Raw genomic sequence first — 22,256 nt, forward strand, 5'->3', positions numbered from 1 at the left:
TACGAATTTTAGTGTCGGAGCAATTTGAAAAAAAAAAGATGCAAGGAGAGACATTCTGCAATGTAAGGAGGTGCTTCTAATGTTCGGGTCCAAACTGTTTAGTGACATACACTCACATTCTGAACATAATCACTTTAGACATGCTCCATATTAGATTGCCTAAACTGAATTTAGAAACGCAGATTAGAAATGATATGTTATTTTGTAATGTGAGAGAGACATTGAGTGACAGCAAAAATAAAATCATTCATTTTGTTGGCTAATAATATTATTGAAGTTCTTTTTAGCTTTATCTGCTTGTGGTGGAACGTAGGATTAAAGGGAGTTAACTTCTAATTGAATATTCTAAATATAATCACTTTGGACACGCTCTGTATTCAGTTGTCTAAATTGAATTCTGAAATGTTTCGTATGAATTACATGTTATTTTGTAGTGCGACAGAGACTTGCAGTATCCAGGGAAGAAAAGCTCAACTGTTTTATTGGCTGGTAATATGTTTGAACTTTAATTTTAGTTTTATCTGCTTGTGAATGAATGTAGAAATAAAGGGAGCTAACTTCCAGTTGAATTTGTTTTTTTTAAAAACAAAATACATGTAACTGTCATGTGAAACAGACCTGAAGCTACTCAAATTTACTCCAAAGAAGATATTCAGCAAAACAAATATCCCAAGATGTGTATGTGTCCATGTTTAAGCAAAACCTCATGTAAATGCATGACACCGTGTGTTCGGGCTGTGCAAGCTGATACCAGGATCCAGTATCAGCCTCCAGCAGGAAACCAACAGGCAGAAGCTGTAAGCCTGCCCTTTTCGATGGCCATATAAATCCTGGGCACGAGACCGTAATTCAACACTCCTGGGTCGGCTTTGTTTAGAAAGATCTTTACAGAACCGCTTCCCACAAGTTATCAGAATGACTGTGTCGACACTTTTTCTCAGTCTGTTACTGACTTTCTTATCATGTGAGTGTTTTTTGTTCAAGTCTCTCTTTGTTTCTGTATCAATGTTAGTCTACGGCAGGAATGTAAAAGACTCACCCATCATTTCATCAACATTAATGCTCAAGGTTTATTTATTTTCTTTTTTAAAGGTGTCCAGTCGGAGGTTGTTTTGACCTAGCCAGAGGCAGAGACTGGCCGTCCCGCAGGCAGCCTGAAACTGACCTGTAAAACCAGCGGCTTCAATCTTGGCAACTACAGCATGTACTGGGTCCGACAGGTTCCCGGACAGGGTCTGGAGTGGCTGCTGTACTACTATAATTCAAACAGCAATAACTATGCACCAGCGATTAAGGATCGATTTACCGCGTCCAAAGACACTTCAAACAACATTTTCGCGTTGGACATGGAGAACCTGAAGATCGAAGACACCGCCATCTATTACTGTGCAAGAGACCACAGCGAGAGGAACCAGGGCTGGACCCATTCAAAAACAGCTCGACGGAACATTTTGTCAATTCCATCATAAACTGACGGTCAGTACGAGTTTTAAATGCAATTATGTCAACTGCGATCTGAAGCAGATCTCGGACTGCCTCTTACAAAACTATCAAAAAGGAAATATACCATTTAAACTAGCAAACTGGTAACACAATGGGACAATGTTTTGGGCATGTCATATGAAGCGCTAACACTTCCATCAATTAAATGCTCGGAAAAAATGTTAGTTTTAATATATCTGACAGCTCAGGAAATCACTGCTAATTGTTATGTCAACTATGGCATTAATTCTGAACATGATCAGTACTAAATGGCTCTTTCAAATGAAAATTGAGACCAAGAATAAAGAACAGAGAATGAGTCATTGTGATACAACAGTGGGTCACAGTGTTGTGCACAGCGACATCCTCATACAAAAACCACTGACAAGTGTTTACCTCAAATTGGTGATTTTTACCATGGCAGGAGCGAGAAATAATGTGAGATGCAATTTAAACGCCCTCTAGTAGTGCTAGTTTGTACAAATGTATATTTTTTTCTACCTTCGTGTTGATTGTCAAGTTCAATGCAGACCAAACCTGGAAAAGTATTCCAAGCTTTCAAAATACAATGAATAGTAAAAGCTGGAATAACACACTGAATCATTTTTAGAGGAGTCTGAATCACTGCTTTCTAGGGAGTGAAGAAATTCTCTGCATTTTACAGTTTACAGCCTGTCATAGTATTTGACACAACGTGTCTCACAGTGATATAGCTGGAGTGACACTGCAATTATGATCAATACAAAAACCTATTCAGCCTCCATTGTCAGAAACTAATCAGTGATTACTTCTACAAACCGTCTTAACTTGCAGTGCAGTATTAGTTCTGTGCGGTTTAATGCCAGTATCACTATTTAATTTGTAAAAGTGTTGGGTAATTATCGATACACCAGTTGGGGATTTTGAGAATCAGCTCATGTGTTACTATGTGAAATATAAATCAGTATTAAAATGTATCAAGAATGATCAGAATTCACTAGCGCAATTATGTGATGAAGATTTATCGTGACTTTATTTTGCCTGTGGTTCTGAAAATTTAAAATGATGGTAAATTTTTGATTTGTTTTACGCAGAGCTAGTTATTGTGTGACCCAGTCCAGAGAATGTAACACTGTGACTATCTTGATTACTGGGGCCAGGGGACCATGGTGACAGTGACTTCAGGTAAGACCCTTGAACTTTCTTAGTGACTTTTTAAAAACTTTCTATTCATGTGACTAATTTCTGAATTAAATGAAACTCAAATTCTGTGCTGAGTTTGGTTTGGTTCGGATTGATTTTTGTTAACACTGATTACAGACTTCAGTTAAGGCTCAGCAAATAGTTACAGTGGGGATGATGGAGTCAGTATCTCTTTTTTTTTAATCAGATGGGCATTCTGTGTGGCTGGGTTACTTGAAACACCTAATGTCTCTTAATCAGTCAGCTATAAATAATGTTTAATGTCAGTGTCACCCTGACTGTGAGTTTTATTATCAATAACAAACACTAAGAATTCAAAGATGTTCGAGATATTACCAAACATGATTAAAATATGCTAAACTATCATTATTCATTTCTTGAATATGTGTTCTTACCATGATTATATTTTCTTATTTATTTTGTTAATTTTGTTGATGACAAGCAGGTTAGAAACTGTCACAAAATTTTCTTGCGGTGCTGTATTTCATTCTGTTGATTAGATTCTGAATTTGTTTTACTTGATTCTGTTGAATGGATTTGATTGGAGTTTGGCTTTGTTTTTAGTTGATTCAGTTTGAACTGTGTTGATTGGATTCTGACTTTGTTTTTACTTGGTTTTGTTGAATTCTGTTGATTGGCTTTTGAAATTGTTTTATTTTATTCTGTTGAATTGAATTGGTTGGATTCTGATTATCTTTCATTTAAATATGTTGTCTTGAGTTTATTGGATTCTGATTTTATTTTCCTTGATTCTGTTGAATTGAGTTGATTGAATTCTTATTCAGTTTGTGAAATTGATCAGCGTTTTCATGCTTTCTGTAATTGGTGTTTTCTTTCTGGTGAGGAGATTGACTCTCTGGATTACTTTTCATTGCCAATATTTGTGAAGTTCTTTTGTTTTTTTCACGAATCATTTCTGCATTTGTTAAACTTATATGACACATTTTTCTCTGCTTGATTGAAAACATTACATCCATTTGTAACAGTCTGAAAAACAACCGAAGGCAGAAACCCGGAAGTGTTTTTTTTTAAAAAAACTCAGTTCGAATTGTAAACCAGCTGAATTTTGTTTTGAGTAGCCTTATTTAAATAACATTTGGGATTAAAATCTGAAACTGCAGAATTGATCAGATTACATAATTGAAACTAACTTAAAATTATAATGTGGTAATATTTGTTCATTCAGTAATTTTGTTTTGACCATGAAGTGATTAATCAATATATGCCTTCAACCGCTCTACTGTGCGCTGCACAGGATTGTCACGATCAAGAAGGGTGTGCAGGTTGGAAATAAATTGAACTGTTGCCAGAAACGTTACAGCTTTAAGTGTTAAGTCCCCTCACAAACAAGGTTGCTTTTATGACTTGTTATTTCTATTCAATTTAATCATTAGTTTGCTGGATTCTGAGCAGCTTTGTTAGACTTCAATTTGTTTTTTTTGTGAGTTTGCATCATGTTCTTGGTTCTGTTGAAAATGTTTGCAGTGCTAGTTCTGCTGCACCGTGTTGTGATCTGGTGATCGTTTATCTGTTGAGGAAGGACTGTGCTTGGGTAACATTAAATACGTTATATTTGGGAAACCGTTTTTGGTTTCTACATTGTTTTTGCAATGTTAACATGGTTGGTGACAGTGAACCGCTCCTGGTTCCTCATTCAATGCAATCAGCATGCGAGTTGAAATTTCATAAAACCTATTATTAAGTGAAAGGCAAATCGCAAAGGTTTTAGAAATGTAGGGAAAACAGATACCTTCGGGTGCCATTTTTACTTAAAATAAATAATTAAGGATTAATCTAATCCATGCTTTACAATACACATTCAGAACTCAGCTATCTAGTTCAATTACAAGGTCTGTCTTTAAACAGTTTACAAGTTATACAGAAATATAAATAGAATTTCAGAAGTCTAATGTTCTAATAGTTCTTGCTCTTGAGCAAAAATGTCATGACCGTGTTATAATTGATCAAGAAACACCTTTCAATTCCGTCGTACACGACATACATATTTTTCTGGCTGGAAAAGATCATTGGCAAAGACCATTTGGAAATTCTGCTCAATTCTATGAAGAACAGGTCAGTTTCACTGCTTTGATCAGTTTCACACGTAACTTGAGTTAATTAATTGTGATGTCCCTGATTAAACTGGATTTACAGGATAAAAATAAAACATTAACTGAATTATGTAATCTGCACAGTGCTTTAGATTGTTCCCAATCTGTGCATTTTAAATAAATAGTTACATTTTACAACAAAATATCAACTGAGGAGTCATTCTTTCGGAAACAACTGCTATCGTGAATGATGTGACCAACGCCAAATTTTGAATTCATTGAAATAATCCACTCATGAACTCGCAGGGCAGCATGGTGTCTCAGTGGTTGGCACTGCTGCCTCACAGGGCCAGGGTCCCAAATTCGATTCCACCCTCGGGTGACTGCCTGTGTGGAGTTAGCACATTCTCCCTGTGTCTGCGTGGGTTTCCTTCGGGCGATCTGGTTTCCTACCACAGTCCAAAAGATGTGCAGGTCCGGTGATTTGTGCAACTTAGCACAGCCATAGTGTTCAGGGATGTGTAGGTTAGGGTGCATTAGCCAGTGGTAAATATAAATTAGGGGGAATGGTTCTGGCTGGGCTACGTACTGTTCAGAGGGTCAGTGTGGAGTTGTTGGGCCAAATGGCCTGTTTCTATACTGTAGGAACCCTACTCTTAAAACCATGGGAGTGCTTGCTGCAAACGCAGAGAATTCATTTTACATCGATGTGTTCAGACAGATGCAGAGTTCACAAATTTGCAGAAGACGAACTAGAGGAAAACAGAGCACATTGTTTATTCAGACACTGAAAATAGATTAATATTTATTTTAATTAATATACTTGACCGATTTATTGCAATGTAGCGATCGGAAGGAATTGCTCACATTAGTTAAGTGTGTCAATCATTCAGATTAGATTTCCTGCAGTGTGTATCGGCCCATTTGGCCCAAGAAGTCCACACCGACCCTCTGAAGAGTAATCCCCCCAGACCCATTCCCCTACCCTATATTTACCCCTGACTAATGCACATAACACGATGGACGATATAGCTTGACCAGTTCACCTGACATGCACATCTTTGGATTGTGGGAGGAAACCCACACAGACACAGGGGAGATTGTGTAAACTCCACATAGGCAGTCACCCGAGGCTGGAACCGACCCTGGGTACGTGGATCTGTGAGGCAGCAGTGCCCACATTTACTTAGACATCTGTTAAAGTGGACAACTCCAGACAGAAGCATGTTTTCAATTCATACCTTTTTAATTATTTTCGTTCATTAAAAGCAGTTACCAAGAAAATGACCTTGCCCTAATTCCTTCAACAGAAATGCTTTCCACACTGGAATGCAGTATTGACTTTATGCAGTGCATGCAAAATCTCCACAGTTCAAGGAACGTTTTAAGAATATGTAAAAATAATTTAGAGAATAATCCATTTCCTCCGGATCTGGGCTTTAATTGGCGATATTTCCCACCTCAATAATTTTGTTAAATACAATGACTTGTTAAGTTTATTAACTCAGTGGTTATTTATGTTCATTGTGAACACATTCTCATTCACATTAATCCACTGGTTAGTTCCTCTGATGAATGTTCAATTACAGTGAATATGTTTGACGTGAGGAGTTGAGCAATGTATCCTCTAGGATTAAGTCTGTTGTGCAGTTTGTTTCAGTGCTATCTCCGACTAACTTGTCAACGGTCCTGACCATTTGTAAATTGTCCAGTTCGGATACCTGAATCTCAGACAGTTCAATTTTACCTTGAGCTTCAAAACCACTTTTATCTGCCAGAAATACAATATTCGATTAGGTGCTTCAGAATTGAGAGCCCTGACTAAGTTGTTCCAATCATAACGAACGTTTCAGGAACAAAAGGCAGATACCAAATGTTTTGAAATTGGTTGTTGGCAACAAGAGATATTTGATTGAGCGAGGCAGAGGTAAATATGCTGTATATTTTCTTTGTGCCTTAGTTATGCAAGACATGTTCCGTGGCACAATGTAGAATCAGAACTTTTTTGCATCTTATTATTTGAAAACCTATTATCAGCTTTTAATGTCACTGGCAACGGTCATATTTCACTTCAAAACATTTTAATCTTTTCCAAACTAAGTAGACCGTCTGGTACAGCAACATTCACAGGGGAAAGAGGAAGGGAGTTCTAGGTGGGAATCCAGTGACAATGAATTGATGGCAGTGTAATTCCTAGATTTATTCCTCTGTAGTTCCCATAGAGTTTGAACAATTTGGAGCTGCTGTCAAAGCATTCTTGGATAAATGTTGAAATGTAACTTTCATTGTACAAAAATTCTGGAACAATCCCTGATTGTTGGAAGGTGATAATAACTAACATGGTTTCTGTATTGTCAAAACAGGTGGGCTGTGTTCTCCGTGATAGTGTCAAGCTCATTGTGTTCAGGTCTGTTGTGATGTTGTAGTAGAGTCCCTGATTCTGTGCCAGGTGGCCTGTGTTCACTTACAACCTGTTAGGGAGATATGTAACACAATCTCTTAACAGGTTACTTCAGTGCAAGAAAGCAGATTGACATGTTTGGGTGTTTGTTGGAATTCCACTTACAGAGGCCAATGAAATCTATTCAATCGCTGTCCTGACTTGTGTCTCTTAGATATTAAACAGAATTCTGGTGGTTAGCAGCTTTTTCCAGATCAATATTTGTTCACAAGCTTTTGGGCATCGCTAGATGGGGTTAATGGAGTACGTGCTCAAAGAAATCCCAGCTTTTGACTTGCTGTTATGACAATATTATTTATAACTAATCCAGAATGAATCATTTTCGAAGCATATTTGATGAGATTATGCTTAGGCTGTTTTACTTTATATTAAACCAGTGCTGTAGCTGAATTTGATTGTTCAGTACGGTGGGAGTTCCACTGAATTCAACACTTGCTGCAGATGGTGATAGCTTTTCAGTTGGTCTTCAGTTGCTATCTCAGACCATCCAGTACCTCTGCTAAGAATTTTTTTTCCAACAGGAGTGAAGCCGACATAATCACTGTTTATCTCAACAGGTGTGAGCTCTTGTGCCAAAAACATGAAAACAATTTGGTGAAGAGCGGGGGGGAGGGGTGTCTCTGGATGCGAAAGGTTAACCTTGCCTTCTCTCCACAGGAGCTGATAGACCTGCTGAGTTTCTTCAGAAATTTCTGTCTTTATTTTGGTTTTCTAGCATTTAAAGCTTGTTGTTTCATTGAAAAAAGTTCTGTTCGATGAAGCACGTTCTTCAGAGAAAAGATGCAGTTGAACAAATTGCGAATGTTCAGAGATATTAAATATCAGAGAATCATTGAATTTGACCGCCCTGATCTCGAGCTGTAGTTTTACTAGAAACTATGATGAAGTAACAACACACCCCAGAGCGCAGTGGCTGCTGTAATTGGGTGGAAGTTATTTTGATCACTCAGATAGAGAATGTCAATGAGCCCATTCCAAATAATCAACAGAAGGTTTTTCTAAAACATGTGTGAAACAATTAATTTGTTGAAATATTTTAATACAAAGTGTTCACCTCCAGTGCTAGCTTAATGAATGGCACAATGATAGGAAGGAAGGAGCAAGAGAACAAGAGAAGGGCACTCAGCCCCTCGAGCTGTTCCACCACTTACTTAGATCATGGAGCATCTGTGAGCTAAATCTACAGGTCTCCCTTTGGCTAAAACTCTTCAACACCTTTGATTAACAAGCAAAAACTATCCCAGATTTACTGATTCGACTGCCCGTAACAAAGGGAGACACCATTTCTGAAAGACATTCCTGTGAGTACTGTGACACAATGAGGCTGGAATTAATTGCTGATGAAAGTAAACTTTCAATCCCTGACAATTTCCAATTGAAACATCCCAATCATCATATTTCTTTAATTTAACACGATACTTCCCTGGAATAAAGAAATATAATGTGTGATTGCCTTGCTAAAAATGAGGGAAGCTTCTTTCCTATTACATGATTAAGAAATAGCTCTGTTCATTCAGTGAAAACACAGTCAAATCACACAAAAGGAAACCATGTCATCTTGTGCAGACACACAAGTGCCTCAAATAATTTTCAATTCTTCCAGTGGTTGTTTGAATCTCTAGACAGGTGGAAGTGTCAGACTTTTTATATCGCCTTGAGAAACCAGTTATCATCAGCCTATTTGAATTGCTGAAGTTTGTGTGGTATTAGCCCATTCACAGCGCTGTGAGGAAGTGAGTACAATGGCTGTGATTGAGGAAGAGGAAACGAGCAGGGAAATAGTTGAGAGTCAAGTTAAAGTCTGATTTGGAGGAGAGCTTTCAGGTGAAGCATTTACATGCATGTGCGCCCTTATCCTCAAGGATCACAGTTTTGGAACATGCTGCTGAAGGGACATGTCAGCATGCAAAATGGAAGCTGAAGAAGGCCCCTCGGCCCCTCTAGAATGCTATTCCATTCATGGGATCATCATTAATCTTGCTGCTCACCAATCTTCCCAACACACCGATAACATTGAACCTGATTGTTTACTGTCCAGCAAAAGAATGGTGAAACTTTGGAATTCTCCACCACAGAAATTGATTCAGGTCAAAACATTAAATGATTTCAATAAGGAGATAGATTCCTTCAATCCTTACAAAAATGCTCCGGATATGTGGGAGAAAGGCAAACAGGGTACAATATTGGTTGAAAGCCATGAAAACATTGAATGGGACATGGTTTGTAAGTTTGCACGTAACACCAACATTGGTGGTATAATTGGCAGTGAAAGTTATCTAAACATACAATGAGATCTTGATCAGCTGGGCCAATGGGCTGAGGAGTGGCAGATGGAGTGTAATTTAAATGAATACGACGTGTTGCTTTTTGAGAAGACAAATCAGGTCACAACTTACAGAGTTAATGGTAGGGCACTGGATAGTGATGTTGAACACAGGGCCCTGAGGGTCCAGACTCATAGAGTCTTACAGAGTTCATGGTAAGGCACTGGGTAGTGATATTGAACACTGAGGACCCTGTGGGTTCAGACTCATAGATTCTTGAAAGCGTTGTCTCAAGTAGCTAGTGTGTTGAAGGCGTTTGGCACATGTACCTTCATTGGTCAGAGCACTGAGTGCAGGAGTTGGAGCTTCATGTTGTACCTGTCCAAAACATTGGAATGAACTGCCAGAGGAAGTGGTAAATGCAGAGATAGGTCCAACATTTAGAAGACATTTGAACAGCTCCAGGAACTGGATAGGTCCGGATGGATATGGGCCAAAGGCAGGCAAGTGGCATTAGTTTAATTTGGGAACTCTGGTCAGCATGGATGAGCTGGACCAAAGGAACTGTTTCTGTGCTGTACGACTTTATGACTCACTGACTTTATGGTGGAGTAGGCTCAAAGTTGGAAGGTGGTGAGCAAGTGAGGGGCTAGATTAGGCATGTGGGAGAGTTTGGGCTGGTAGGCTGTGAGGGGTTGGCTGGCTGCTGGGTAAGCTTGCATGCACTCTGTCTGGCAAGGTGGCATCAAGGTAAATGGTAATGGTCACAGGATAATTTGGTCGAATTGTGCTTTGTAGGTGAGGGGCAGTTTGAGCTGACATGCAGGAGGTCTGTCTTTGCCAGGCTGGTTAGTGCAGAGGTGGGCAGTGTGCCGGGCTGGTTAGTGTAGAGGTGGGCAGTGTGCCAGGCTGGTTAGTGTAGAGGTGGGCAGAGTGCCAGGCTGGTTAGTGTAGAGGTGGGCAGAGTGCCAGGATGTTTCGGGGGTGGAAGGTCACTGTAATGAAGTGACAGGGGGACGTGTTGTCTAAATGCAAAGCTCGGAGTCTGGCAAAATGGTGGGTGGTAAAGCACAGATGCGAAAGGAGCTAGGATGCAATGTGCACAGGTTGACTTGGGTAAGATGAGAGGTCAGTGATCAAGGACTGAGGTCACATCTTGGGTAGTGGGCTTTTGTCTGAGGTTGTGAAAATGATGGTGCCAGGTCCAGTCAGGGCCAGATTCACCATGGGCCAGGTGCAGGGCGGCAGGAGTGTAAATGAGTGAAAGGGATTGAGATCATATGTCCATCTGGAATATAGAATATAGAACATTACAGTGCAGTACAGGCCCTTCAGCCCTCGATGTTGCGCTGACCTGTGGAACCAATCTGAAGCCTATCTATCCTACGCGATTCCATTTACATCCATATGTTTATCCAATGACCTTTTAAATGCCCTTAAAGTTGGCGAGTGTACTATTGTTGCAGGCAGTGCGTTCCATGGCCCTACTACTCTCTGAGTAAAGAAACAACCTCTGACATCTGTCATCTATGTCCTCTCCTGCTAGCCATCACTATTCAAGGAAAAAGACTTTCACTGTCCACCCTCTGTTTATCTTTTATGTCTCAATTAAGTAACCTCTCAACCTTCTTCTCTCAAATAAAAACAGCCTCAAGACCCTCATCCTATCCTCATTAAACCTTCCCACCATACCAAGCAACATCCTGGTAAACATCCTCTGAACTCTTCCAAAGCTTCCACATTCTTTCTATAATGTGGTGACCAGAACAGTACACAATACTCCCAAGTGCAGCCACACCAGAGTTTTGTACAGTCGCAGCCTAACCTCGTGGTTCTGAAACTCATTCCCTCTATCGATGAAAGCCAACACAAAGTATGTCTTCTTAACAACTCATTCCTGAAGAAGGGCATGTGCCCGAAACGTCGAATCTTCTGTTCCCTAGATGCTGCCTGACCTGCTGTGCTGTTCCAGCAATAAAGTTTCAGCTTTGATCTCCAGCGTCTGCAGACCTCACTTTCTCCTTCTTAACAACTCTAACAAACTGGCTGGCAACTTTTAGGGATCTATGTACATGGACACCGAGATCTCTCTGCTCAGCGACACTACCAATATGGATTGCCTTGGATGTGTTTTGTGTGATAGGGGTAGTGTGTTCCGAGCATAAATGGGTGTATAGCAGGGTAGGGTTTGTCAATGTGAGTGGGAATTTAGGTCTAGACAGAGTAAGTGCAGTGGTTAGTCTGAGACATGAGGTTTGGTGGTGAACTGTGTGTCAGTTTGATAGTTATTAAAGTTAAAGATTACTTGTTCATTTCTCAAATCATATTTACGTAAATACTCAGCTGTAACACTCCAAAGTCTCTGAACCTTAATAGTCCTCCATTTTTCAGAGGACTCCAGAATTCAGATAATTGTAAATGAGATGTTTCAACTTCCAGACAACTGGCATGAGTTCAGCCGTGACAGCCATCCTCCCCGTCCCAGTGCTCAGCTCCTGCCTGTGCTGCTGCTGCAGTGACCTCCCTCCCAGAGAGAACATTCTGCCTTGCATTGATAAGTGAGGAAGGCTCACTGGACCTGATTTCCAAGTATGGGGATGGCAAACACGGGGAGACACAACTTTAAAGTGAGGGGAGATAGGTATAAGACAGATGTCAGAGGTAGTTTCTTTACTCATTGAGTAATAAGGGTATGGAATGCTTTGCCTGCAACGGTAGTAGATTCGCCAAGTTTAAGTACATTTAAGTCGTCATTGGGCTAACATATGGACGTACATGGGATAGTGTAGGTGGGATGGGCTTCAGATTAGTATGACAGGGCAGCGCAACATCTAGGGCCGAAGGGCCTGTACTGCGCTGTAATGTTCTATGTTCTATGATCCACTCTGACTTCTCTCCGGGGGTACTGCCAGCTGTTGGGTATTTCCAGCAGCACGGCACCTCGTGGGGCAGCACGCTGGTTCCGTGGTTAGTGCTGCTGCCTCACAGTGCTAGGGACTCGGGTTCCATTCCAGCCTCTGGTGACTGTCTGTGTGGAGTTGGCACTTTCTCCCCATGTCTGTGTGCGTTTCCTCCCACAGTCCAAAGATGTGCAAGCTGGGGGAATTGCAAATGTTGTGTTCAGTGATTGGGAGGTTAGGTGCATTAGTCAGGGTTAACTGTAGCATAATAGGATAGGGGAATGGGTCTGGATGCGTTACTTTTCAGAGGGTGGGTGTGGACTTGTTGGGCCAAATGGCCTGTTTGCACACACTGTAGAATTTCGATGAATCTGCATTTCCTTGGTTTGTATTTTGTGAAATGTCTCTGCTCTTCACAGCAATCCAGTGAAAGTGTCAGTTGGTGAGATCTTCAAACAGTTACTGGGGTGGGATCAGGAAGTTCTTCTTCATAAATTATATGTCAATGGTCAAGGTCGAGGGCATGTTTCTAAAGAGGGAACCAATGATCATGATCAGCAACTGGTAGGAAACAAAAATAAACCCCAGTTATGCTCTCGACTTCAGCGGGAGCATATTGGCAAACGTTTACACTGAGGATACATTTGAGTAACTGATAAGGTAAAATTAACAGAAACTAACATGCTCAATTGGTCATTCTATTGTAGAGACACCATCGCTCCCCACGCTTTATGGCCTGGTCTCCTCCTGTCAGGAGCACAACACCGGTTCTGTGATCTTTGGTTGCTTGGCGATGGACTATTCCCCTGACGTCACCAAGGTAACCTGGAAGAAAGGTGGGGAGCTAATCACGACTGGATTGAAGACTTACCCATCAGTGAGAAACAAGAAGGGAACCTATACTCTGAGCAGCCAGTTAACCCTGCCCGGGTCAGCGGTAGATTGCCCCAGCAAAATCTCCTGTGAGGTTCAACACAGCGGGTCACACAAGAGCAAAGTAATGCCATGTCCAGGTAAGTGTTGTGGGAACTGAGATAAACAGATCATCTGTGATTAACATGAATAAGGCATTATTTACAACCGTTTTCACAGAATCACCTTATACAGCACAGGAAAAAGGCCCTTTGATCCATCCAATTCACGCCTATCAATAACAGCCACCTAACTATTCCAGTCTCATGTGCCAGCACATGATCCATTGCCTTGTGTGACTTGCCCTTGCAAGGATACTTCATACTTATTATGAGGGGCTCAGTCTCTACATGACTTATAGGTGCTGAGCTCCAGGCTAACACCACCCTCTGTTTGATTTTGTTTTCCCCTGAGATCCACTTGGAACCTCCTGGCCTTACCTTCACCCTGTGCCCCTGAGGCATTGATCTCTCCATCAAAGGGAAAGGTTTCATCCAGTTTACCCTGTCTATGCCTAAAATAATTCTAGACATCATGATAATCTTCTCCCTAATTCTCCTCTGCTCCAAGGAAAACCCCTGTCCATCTAAACTAGTTTCATAACTAAAACCCTCCAACCCAGGCAAGATCCTGGCAAATCTCATCAATACTGCCTTCAGTGTAATCACATTCCTTCCATAACATGCACACAACGCTTCGGTATGGCCTAACCAGTGTTTTATTAAGTTCCAGTATCATCTCACCACTCTTCATTGTCAATGTCTAGGCTAATAAAAGCAAATATCCTCCCACTTTCTTAGCCTCTTTATCCAGACGACACAGTACTATAGGGGATCGGTGGGTACATGCACCAAAGATCCTCAGGCCTTTCCAGGGTTCCACCATTCAAAACGTCATACCTCACAGATTCTTCTGCCGAATTACATCACCTTACATTTATTCAGAATAATTTCCATTTGCAACTTTTCTCTTCACATACAACCAACACTTTTATATCCTCCTGCAATCTAAAGCCATTATGCTCATGACTTACCAACATGACAGTTTTCATTTCATCTGTGAATTCACTGGTTAATCCTCCTAAATTTGAATCTCAATCATTGGTATGTAAGAGAAATAGCAAGGAAATCAACACCAATCCCTACATAACACCAGGAGACATAGATGTCCAGTCACGCAGACACCCGATGACTATTATCCCCTGCTCCCATCACTCAGCCAGTTCTAGATCCAATCTGTCAAATTAACTCGGATCCCATTGGCTCTGATTATTGCTATCATCATGGACATCGAGTTATCTCTATGAAAACTACTATCAAATTGTTACACATGACTTCCTCTCAATAAAACCGTGCTGAAAATTGTTGATTTATCTTCCAAATGTAGACTAATTTCACTTCTCAATAGTTTCCTTACCACTGAGACTAGCTTGACAGATCTGTGTTTTCATTATTTATCCCTTCCTTCGTCCTGCATAACAGTGCAACGTTGGCTGATCTACACTCACTCGGCACAACTGCTGTGGCCAGACAGGAATTCTAAATTATTGTCAGCGACCCAACTATTTCATCCTTTGCATCGCTCAACCGCTTGGTATACTTTTCATCTGCCCTGGAAATATAACGACTTTTCATTCAGCAAGACAACACAGAACATCACATCATGTGTCCTAATTTCTGAAAGTACATCACAATACCCCTCCATGATTTCTGTCCCCACATTGTCCCTCTTCCTTGTGAACACTGACACAACACATTCGTTTTGACCACAACCAAATCCTCCGGCTCCACTCCAATAATAACACTTAATGGGCATTACTGTTTCCCGAATAATTCTTTTATTATGAATGAGCCTGTAACTTTTAAAAATATTTTCCTTTATTTTGACTGCTATTATTTTCTCATGGTCCCTTTTGCTCTTCTAATTCCTTTGTCTTTCAAACTCCCCCTTGCACGTTCTGTACTCCATATTAGTTTCTATTGTTTTGAGATTTCAGTATAGACCGGAAGCCTCCCTTGTTTCTCTTTATCTCCCCCTCCATGCCCTTTGGTGTCCAGAGCCCGCTGCATTCTTGGTCCCACGCAGTGGCTTCCTGGGAAATGTCCTCCCTGTGATTTTCCTATCTCTTTCTTAAATGTGTCACACTGCTCTGACTCAGATTTACCAATACGTGTCAGCTTCCAGTCCACTCTGGTCAAGTCATTACCTGATCTTACTAAAATTGTCCTTCCCTTTTCAGAACTTTGGGCCAATTTCTATTCCTTTACAGTACAATCTGAAATCCAACTGATTTACCATCACTGTCTGCAAAGTGCTCCACCATTGGTGTTTTACCCACTGGGTCCACTTCATTCCCTAAAGTTAAGTTCAGGTTCACCCCTCTCTTGCAAGGTCTGGATTAAAATTCTCTGTATTAAACACATACTTTGTTCAAATATTCTCCTGGGGGCATTTTCAGAATTGTGCTCCCTGTAAATTTTTGACAAAATGAATATCCAAGCCTATGCTGAGGAAGTTAAAAACCTCTTTTCTCATTCCCCTATTTAATTTACATGTCTCTGAAATTTGTCCATATATTTGCACTTGGTCTTTTGGACCTATAGTAAGGTCTATCGTGCTCTCCCAATAGTTATGTTTGCTGTGTTTTGGTTTTGAAGCACTGTCCATTTGCCTTTGTTCAAGGAGGTATCCATGATTTCATTTCTCTTTACAGCCTAAAATAGTCTTGTCAGAATTGCGACAGAAGCAACATTCTGTACCGCACCCCCCCGCCCCCATCATTTTCCATCTTTCCCTGTCTCGCCTGAAGGCACTAAATCCTGGAATATTGAATAGCCACTCCTGCCCGGCTCTCAATATGTCTCCGTGATAGCAACGGCACCATTTCTTCATTTATGCCAGTAATTCGTCTGCCTTGTTCATCAGACTCTGTCATTAAAACGAATACCATCCAACGTTGCTATCTCCCTTCTGATGTTACCGCCCTATAGTTTCTATGCCTCCTTGACTCCCTTGCTGTGTCCTATAAGTTTAGACTTTCACATTGTCCTGCTGATCTTTCTGTGTGGATCCCAGCTTCTCCAGCACTCTGCACAATTATGATTCTTGTATACATTAACCACAAGAAACCTTGATATATGAGGACTGATTGTATTTGTTGTGAAATTCATCGGATAATGTATGCGATGTGTTTCCTAAAGGTACAGATCCTCTCCAACCAACCCTTCTCCTAACTGTGAGCTCCAGTGAAGAAATCGCAAGCAGCAAGTTTGCAACCGTCGTCTGTTCAATCCTCGAGTTCCATCCGAAGTCAATCTCCGTGAGTTCGTTGAAAAATGGCCGACGCTTGGATTCTGGCTTCTTCACGTCTCCCGTGTGTGAGGCGAACGGGAACTTCTCGGTGACGAGTCGGCTGATGGTCCCTTATGGTGAATGGTACAACAGTGCGGTCTATACCTGCCAGGTCACTCATGGAGAGAACACTCAAAGTAAAAACATCACCGCACTCCAGGGTAAGAGACACAGACTGAGAGAGCTACAAATCATTCTGAACTCTGATGTGACTCAAACACACGAATTTATCAGGCGTAGTAAACAGCACGGTACAGCTTCTCGTTTCCCAACCTGCCACGTTTCTCATTTCAGTTTGAGTGTTACATTAGCATTGCTCATAATTCAACCTTTTGGCAAGTCAGAAAAGCATGTTTCCTCTCTGTTGAAGATAGATATATAGACAGTGAGCTTTGTTAAATAGTTTGTTGCCTGACCATGCTGGGAGAGGCATTCAGAGTGCTGAATCCTTGCCTGGTAGCCGCTTCAAGGATAGGTTTGGGGTGGAGGGAGGATATTGGAGAGATATCTGATTGAAACATAGAAAATACTGAGAGACTGAGGTCGAGTGAATGTGGAATAGATGCTTTGACTGTTAGGCGAGACTAGGACCCAAGGGCACAGTCTCAGGGTCAAAGGGGCACCGTTTAGAACTGAGATGGGGAGGAATTTCTTCAGCCAGAGGGTAATGAGTCTGTGGAACATGTTGCTGCAGAGGGCTGTGGAGGCCAGGCCATTGTGTGTATTCAAGCCAGAGATAGATCGGCTCTTGTTTGGTACGGGGAGAAGGCAGGAGAATGGCTTTAGCCCGAAACGTCGATTTTCCTGCTCGTCGGATGCTGCCTGACCTGCTGTGCTTTTCCAGCATCATTCTGATCTAAACTCTGGATTGGCCGAACAGCCTTATTCTGAACCTCTATCAAATTGACGTGGTTAAAATATGCAGAGACCCTTACTTGAGAATAAATCAAAATGCGTTCAATGATTCATCCCCTGCTCAGGAATGACCTGTTGGTTGGACATTGTACAACATCGATTTTTATTTGGTACTGAGCTCTTTAACTTCATTTATGGGATCAGACCACAGACCAAGTGGGTATCACATTTGATGAACTGGGATAAACGTGATCTCACTGAGCTGCTTTAAGATGCTCTCTGTAATTAGTGGATGAGGCAGGAGAATAAATTCTGGTGGGAATGCTATAATAGGGATATAGGGATGAATGAACTAGGAACTCGAGACAGGCTGATTCAGCCTGGTTTGGGGTGATGATGTTTCGCGTGTTACAAAGCCAGTGTTCTTAAGGAATAATTACACAGGGTATGTTATAGGTAATCACAAATGTTTCACAGATCAAAATACATCAACAATAGTAAGCAACGTTTCAGCAATAGTTGGAGTTGCCATTTTGAAGGTGGTGTCTTCACCCTGTGAAGGAGTATTTTGAAGATTGGCTGTTTGTATCAGAAAGGGGCATTTTTCATTGACTTCGATTTTCGTTTCATAGAAGATACCGAGTGCCACCCTAACACCGTTGAAATCCTCCCACCGCCAGTCGAACAAGTCTTACTGGAGGCGACGGTGACGTTAACCTGCGTTGTGTCCAATCTTCCTTCTGGAGTCAATATGACCTGGAAACAAGAAAAGAAGCCTCTGAAATCAGAGATTGCTGACCAGCCTGGACAGAATCCCGACAGCGTGATCAGCAAATTAGACATTTCTACTGAAGCCTGGCTGACTGGTGTTACTTTTGAATGTGTGGTGTACCATTAGAATCTACCGACTCCGCTGAGAGACTCCATCCACAAGGAGAAAGGTGAGCGGTGAGATTAAAGCACAAAGGATCCCATGTGTAATCCGGATCCAGTTCCATCAATGACAGGCTTTGATTGGAAATGAACCAACACCGTTAGGAGCATTAATGATGCATCTGAAGGCAGGATAGCTAAGTAGCTGATTAAGAAAAAGATGGACCAAAGGATATTGTATTCTGATTAAGTCAGATAAAGTGGGAAGAAGCCTGGGTTGTGACGTCACCATCAGCAATGACAAATGGACAGAATGTCCACGTTGTGGGCTGGAAACATGGAGCCAACTTTCACATTAAACTTTCCTTTTTTTACTGAACAGTATGTGTACCATACTGCTCCTTTAAAAAAAACGAAAGTGAATAAATCCCAAATTTAAAATGGCGTATTTTAATATTTAGCGAAATTGTGATATCGGTTCAGGATTTTTTTGGTTGATTTTTATTTGTCTCAAATATTCTGCAGTGATTAATCCGCTGGAGCCATCAGTGTCGGTCCTCCTGCCACCAACAGAAGAAATCTCCGCTCAGAGGTTTCTCTCCCTCACCTGTTTAGTGAGAGGTTTCTCCTCCCGAGAGATCTTCGTCAAGTGGACAAACAATGACAAGCCGGTGAATCCCAGTAACTACAAGAACACCGAGGTGATGGCGGAGAGTGACAACACTTCCTTCTTCACCTACAGCCTGTTATCCATTACAGCGGAGGAGTGGGCCAGCGGTGCTTCTTACTCCTGTGTGGTGGGACATGAAGCGATTCCATTGAAGATCATCAACAGAACAGTCGATAAATCCAGCGGTAAACCGAGTTTTGTAAACATTTCACTTGCACTGATGGACACAGTTAATTCATGTCAATAAAAATCTCAAAGTTGCATTTAATAATTCAACAGAAGTAATGAAGTGTTTTTTTTTTCCTCCAGCTGTGTGTTAAATACTGAATTAGTTGTTTCTCACTCTGACTTACATTCCATCTGTGTAGTTAAAGTGAATTATTAACAGGTCTGTAACAAGTGTCTTGTGCAGTTAATGTTCCCTGATCAGATACACCCTGGGTCAGAGACAGAGTAAAACTCACTCATTGCAGGATTCCACCAAGTACCTTATCCATCCTAAATCCCTCTGTGACAAAATCTGACAATGTCCATTTTATGTCAAGGGTAGGGCACGAGTTTTGAACTTGGTGTTTTTGATTCCCCCGATTGGACATTCTTACAAAATTCATGTCAGTTTTAAACTGCCAAATTGCACCAACTGGAAATGTAAATTTAAGACACTTTAAAATTAAATTTGATTGGAACATACCAATCATAAATAGTGCCGAACAGTTTGAATGTAACCTTTGTTTCTGGGGAACTGCCAGGGATCTTGCGCCAGCGCATGAGTTAACAGAATGTATCTTCACTTTCACACCAAAGAGAATCGACAGATAAGTTGTTGTGGAGCAGAGGGGAGGGGAACGATGAATGGTTTGTCCTCTTGCTCCCTGTGCAGAGTTTTCATGGTAGATGTCCTCTGTAATGTAACCCAGTTACTAACAGGAACAGTCAGCTTCTTGCTTACTGTCCAAAGATTTTACATTTCCATGCAAAACAATACATTTGAAGCATGTTAGACACACTTGGCTCTGTTAACAAATGATTAACATTGATTCCCATAATCCAAAACTGGTGTTTGCATCGTCCCAGTTTGAATTCCATAGTTTTGTCTCAGTTTTCTGGAGCACATGGGATCAATTCTGGTATTCGAATACCTGATATCATTTTGTTTCACATACGGAACACAAGTAGACATTTTCTAATAAACATATTCAGAAATGTTATCTCTGGGGCAGTGGGGATTTGAACTCACGCCTTTTCTCTCAGAGACAGAAGTTCTATCACTGCAACAGAAGAGTTGCTCATAAAACGCTTATCTCTGCACGACGATGGAAAATGTTTCCTGTAACACCAAGGTCAAATCTAATTATGGGCAATGCATTAAAATTAGAACAATAAATTAAAACAATGAAAATTGCATCTGGTATAAGAACAGATACAGAGAGATGATCGCAAATACACACGTAATGACACATATACAGACTCTCACCTAAAGACACATATTTATGTGCATACTCAAATGTGCATATAGATAAGATGTCACACACGCATACTCGCACAGAGCCACACATGCAAGTGGTACTTGAACACTCAGCTAAGCTCATACAAAAATTCACATACACCGAAAAAAAATCATTTGCACTCACACATAACCATGAGAAACATCGACACACGGTAACACACAAATGGGCATGAATACATATACATTCATACCGCACAATGCGTACAGACATACACACATGAACACAGATACAAATTCTGAAAAATGTCCTCCCACATGTCAACTCACACAGGCACGTGAGTGCACAGAGATAAACATTAATATCATTATTTTCCCATTTACAGAATCACAAACAAACGATGACAGAGGCAGCTTAATTAGTTATTATTAAACCACATTGATCAGCATGGACACAATATCACACGCACACACAAATTCAGAGTCTCACATGCAGACACACACGTGCATAGATGAACAAATGGAGGGGTGTTTATTAAATAAGGATAATGGGCACAAGGATCAGCAAGCATCCACAAACAATAACACAAACAAGCTTATCAGGAGATGGTTTGGGAAAGATTGCCACACAAGCAATCATCATCATATAAATATAAACATCCATCAAAACATAACATTGCATGCTAACATTTATTAAGCATAAACATGGAAATAACCTAGTTTAGGTAGGATCTGAAACAGACACATAATCACACATTTTAGATAGCACTAATGAAAAGTGAACACTCACAAAGACATTACAAGATAAGCATAGGCAGCAACGAAGTGGCATATTAGCATAATGATGCTTACACAATGTGAAAAGACCAAAATTTAGGTGCACAAACACATGAGCACACCAGCAGTAAAGGAACAGGAATATGTTTATTCATGCACAGACTCCAACATGGGCAAGAGTGAAGTAAGAGACTCTCATAACCACATACACAAACATTAAAGGAAAACCAAACATACCAAGCAGTAGATCAAATAAATTAAGGGACACACGTACAAAAACTTATTCCTAAATATACAGATCCTTCAAACAAAAATATGAAGCAATGTCCTGACTGTGATGTCACTTATGTTCATGATTTGCCAAGCAGTTGGTCAACAATATAAAAGTTGAGAATCACATTAGAACTTTTTTTCAGTGATGGCCACAATTTTCAACTAAAGTGCTGTCACAGCCTATATTTAAAATATAATGATATAATTAAAATCATCATTCGTAATAAGCATTCCTCAAATAATAATATCCTTAAATAATCGTTGAAAAGAAAAATAATTTAAAACGTTCTGACATGGACAATGAAGAAAGAACATGTGTTAGTATTTGTAATTTCTTGCTGAGAGTCAATAACGTACTAATAGATACAGATAAGAGTCACACTTGAGAAATACCTGACTGCTTTATGAAGATGTAATGGTCTCTAATTACATGACTTGGATGCAAATAGATCGATCTGGATCAATAAACAATCTAAATGCGTTCTCTTGGCTTTATATTCATAGATTCAATAGATCACACTTGGATTGAAGACTATGAGGATCATAACAGCAACATCTGGACAACTGCTTCCACGTTCATCACCTTGTTCTTCATGAGTATTTTCTACAGCGCTGCCGTCACTCTGGTGAAGGTGAGAATAATCACATCTTTCTCACGCCAAGCAGTCCAATATGTTTTGTGAAATCTCTAAGTGTGCCATTGAATAAACATTAAATCTGAAAGTCCCTGATCATAAATATCTGCGTCATTGCTTTATTTC

At 40.6% G+C, this 22,256-nt stretch overlaps 1 pseudogene across 1 annotated transcript; it reads left to right on the plus strand.

Annotated features, from left to right (window-relative positions):
* The first annotated feature begins 915 nt into the window (after window positions 1-915).
* Window positions 916-19,282, plus strand: LOC148138552 (Ig heavy chain C region-like; annotated as a pseudogene). The gene is made up of 7 exons (XR_015753954.1): window positions 916-964; window positions 1,093-1,401; window positions 2,578-2,646; window positions 13,048-13,353; window positions 16,453-16,764; window positions 18,091-18,399; window positions 18,857-19,282. The product of XR_015753954.1 is annotated as an Ig heavy chain C region-like (transcript).
* The last annotated feature ends 2,974 nt before the right edge of the window (window positions 19,283-22,256 follow it).

This window comes from Chiloscyllium plagiosum, unplaced genomic scaffold, assembly GCF_037043375.1.
Source record: "Chiloscyllium plagiosum isolate Xiang-an unplaced genomic scaffold, Cpla_swu_hap1 HiC_scaffold_40, whole genome shotgun sequence".
In the NCBI taxonomy this organism is placed as follows: Eukaryota; Metazoa; Chordata; class Chondrichthyes; order Orectolobiformes; family Hemiscylliidae; genus Chiloscyllium; species Chiloscyllium plagiosum.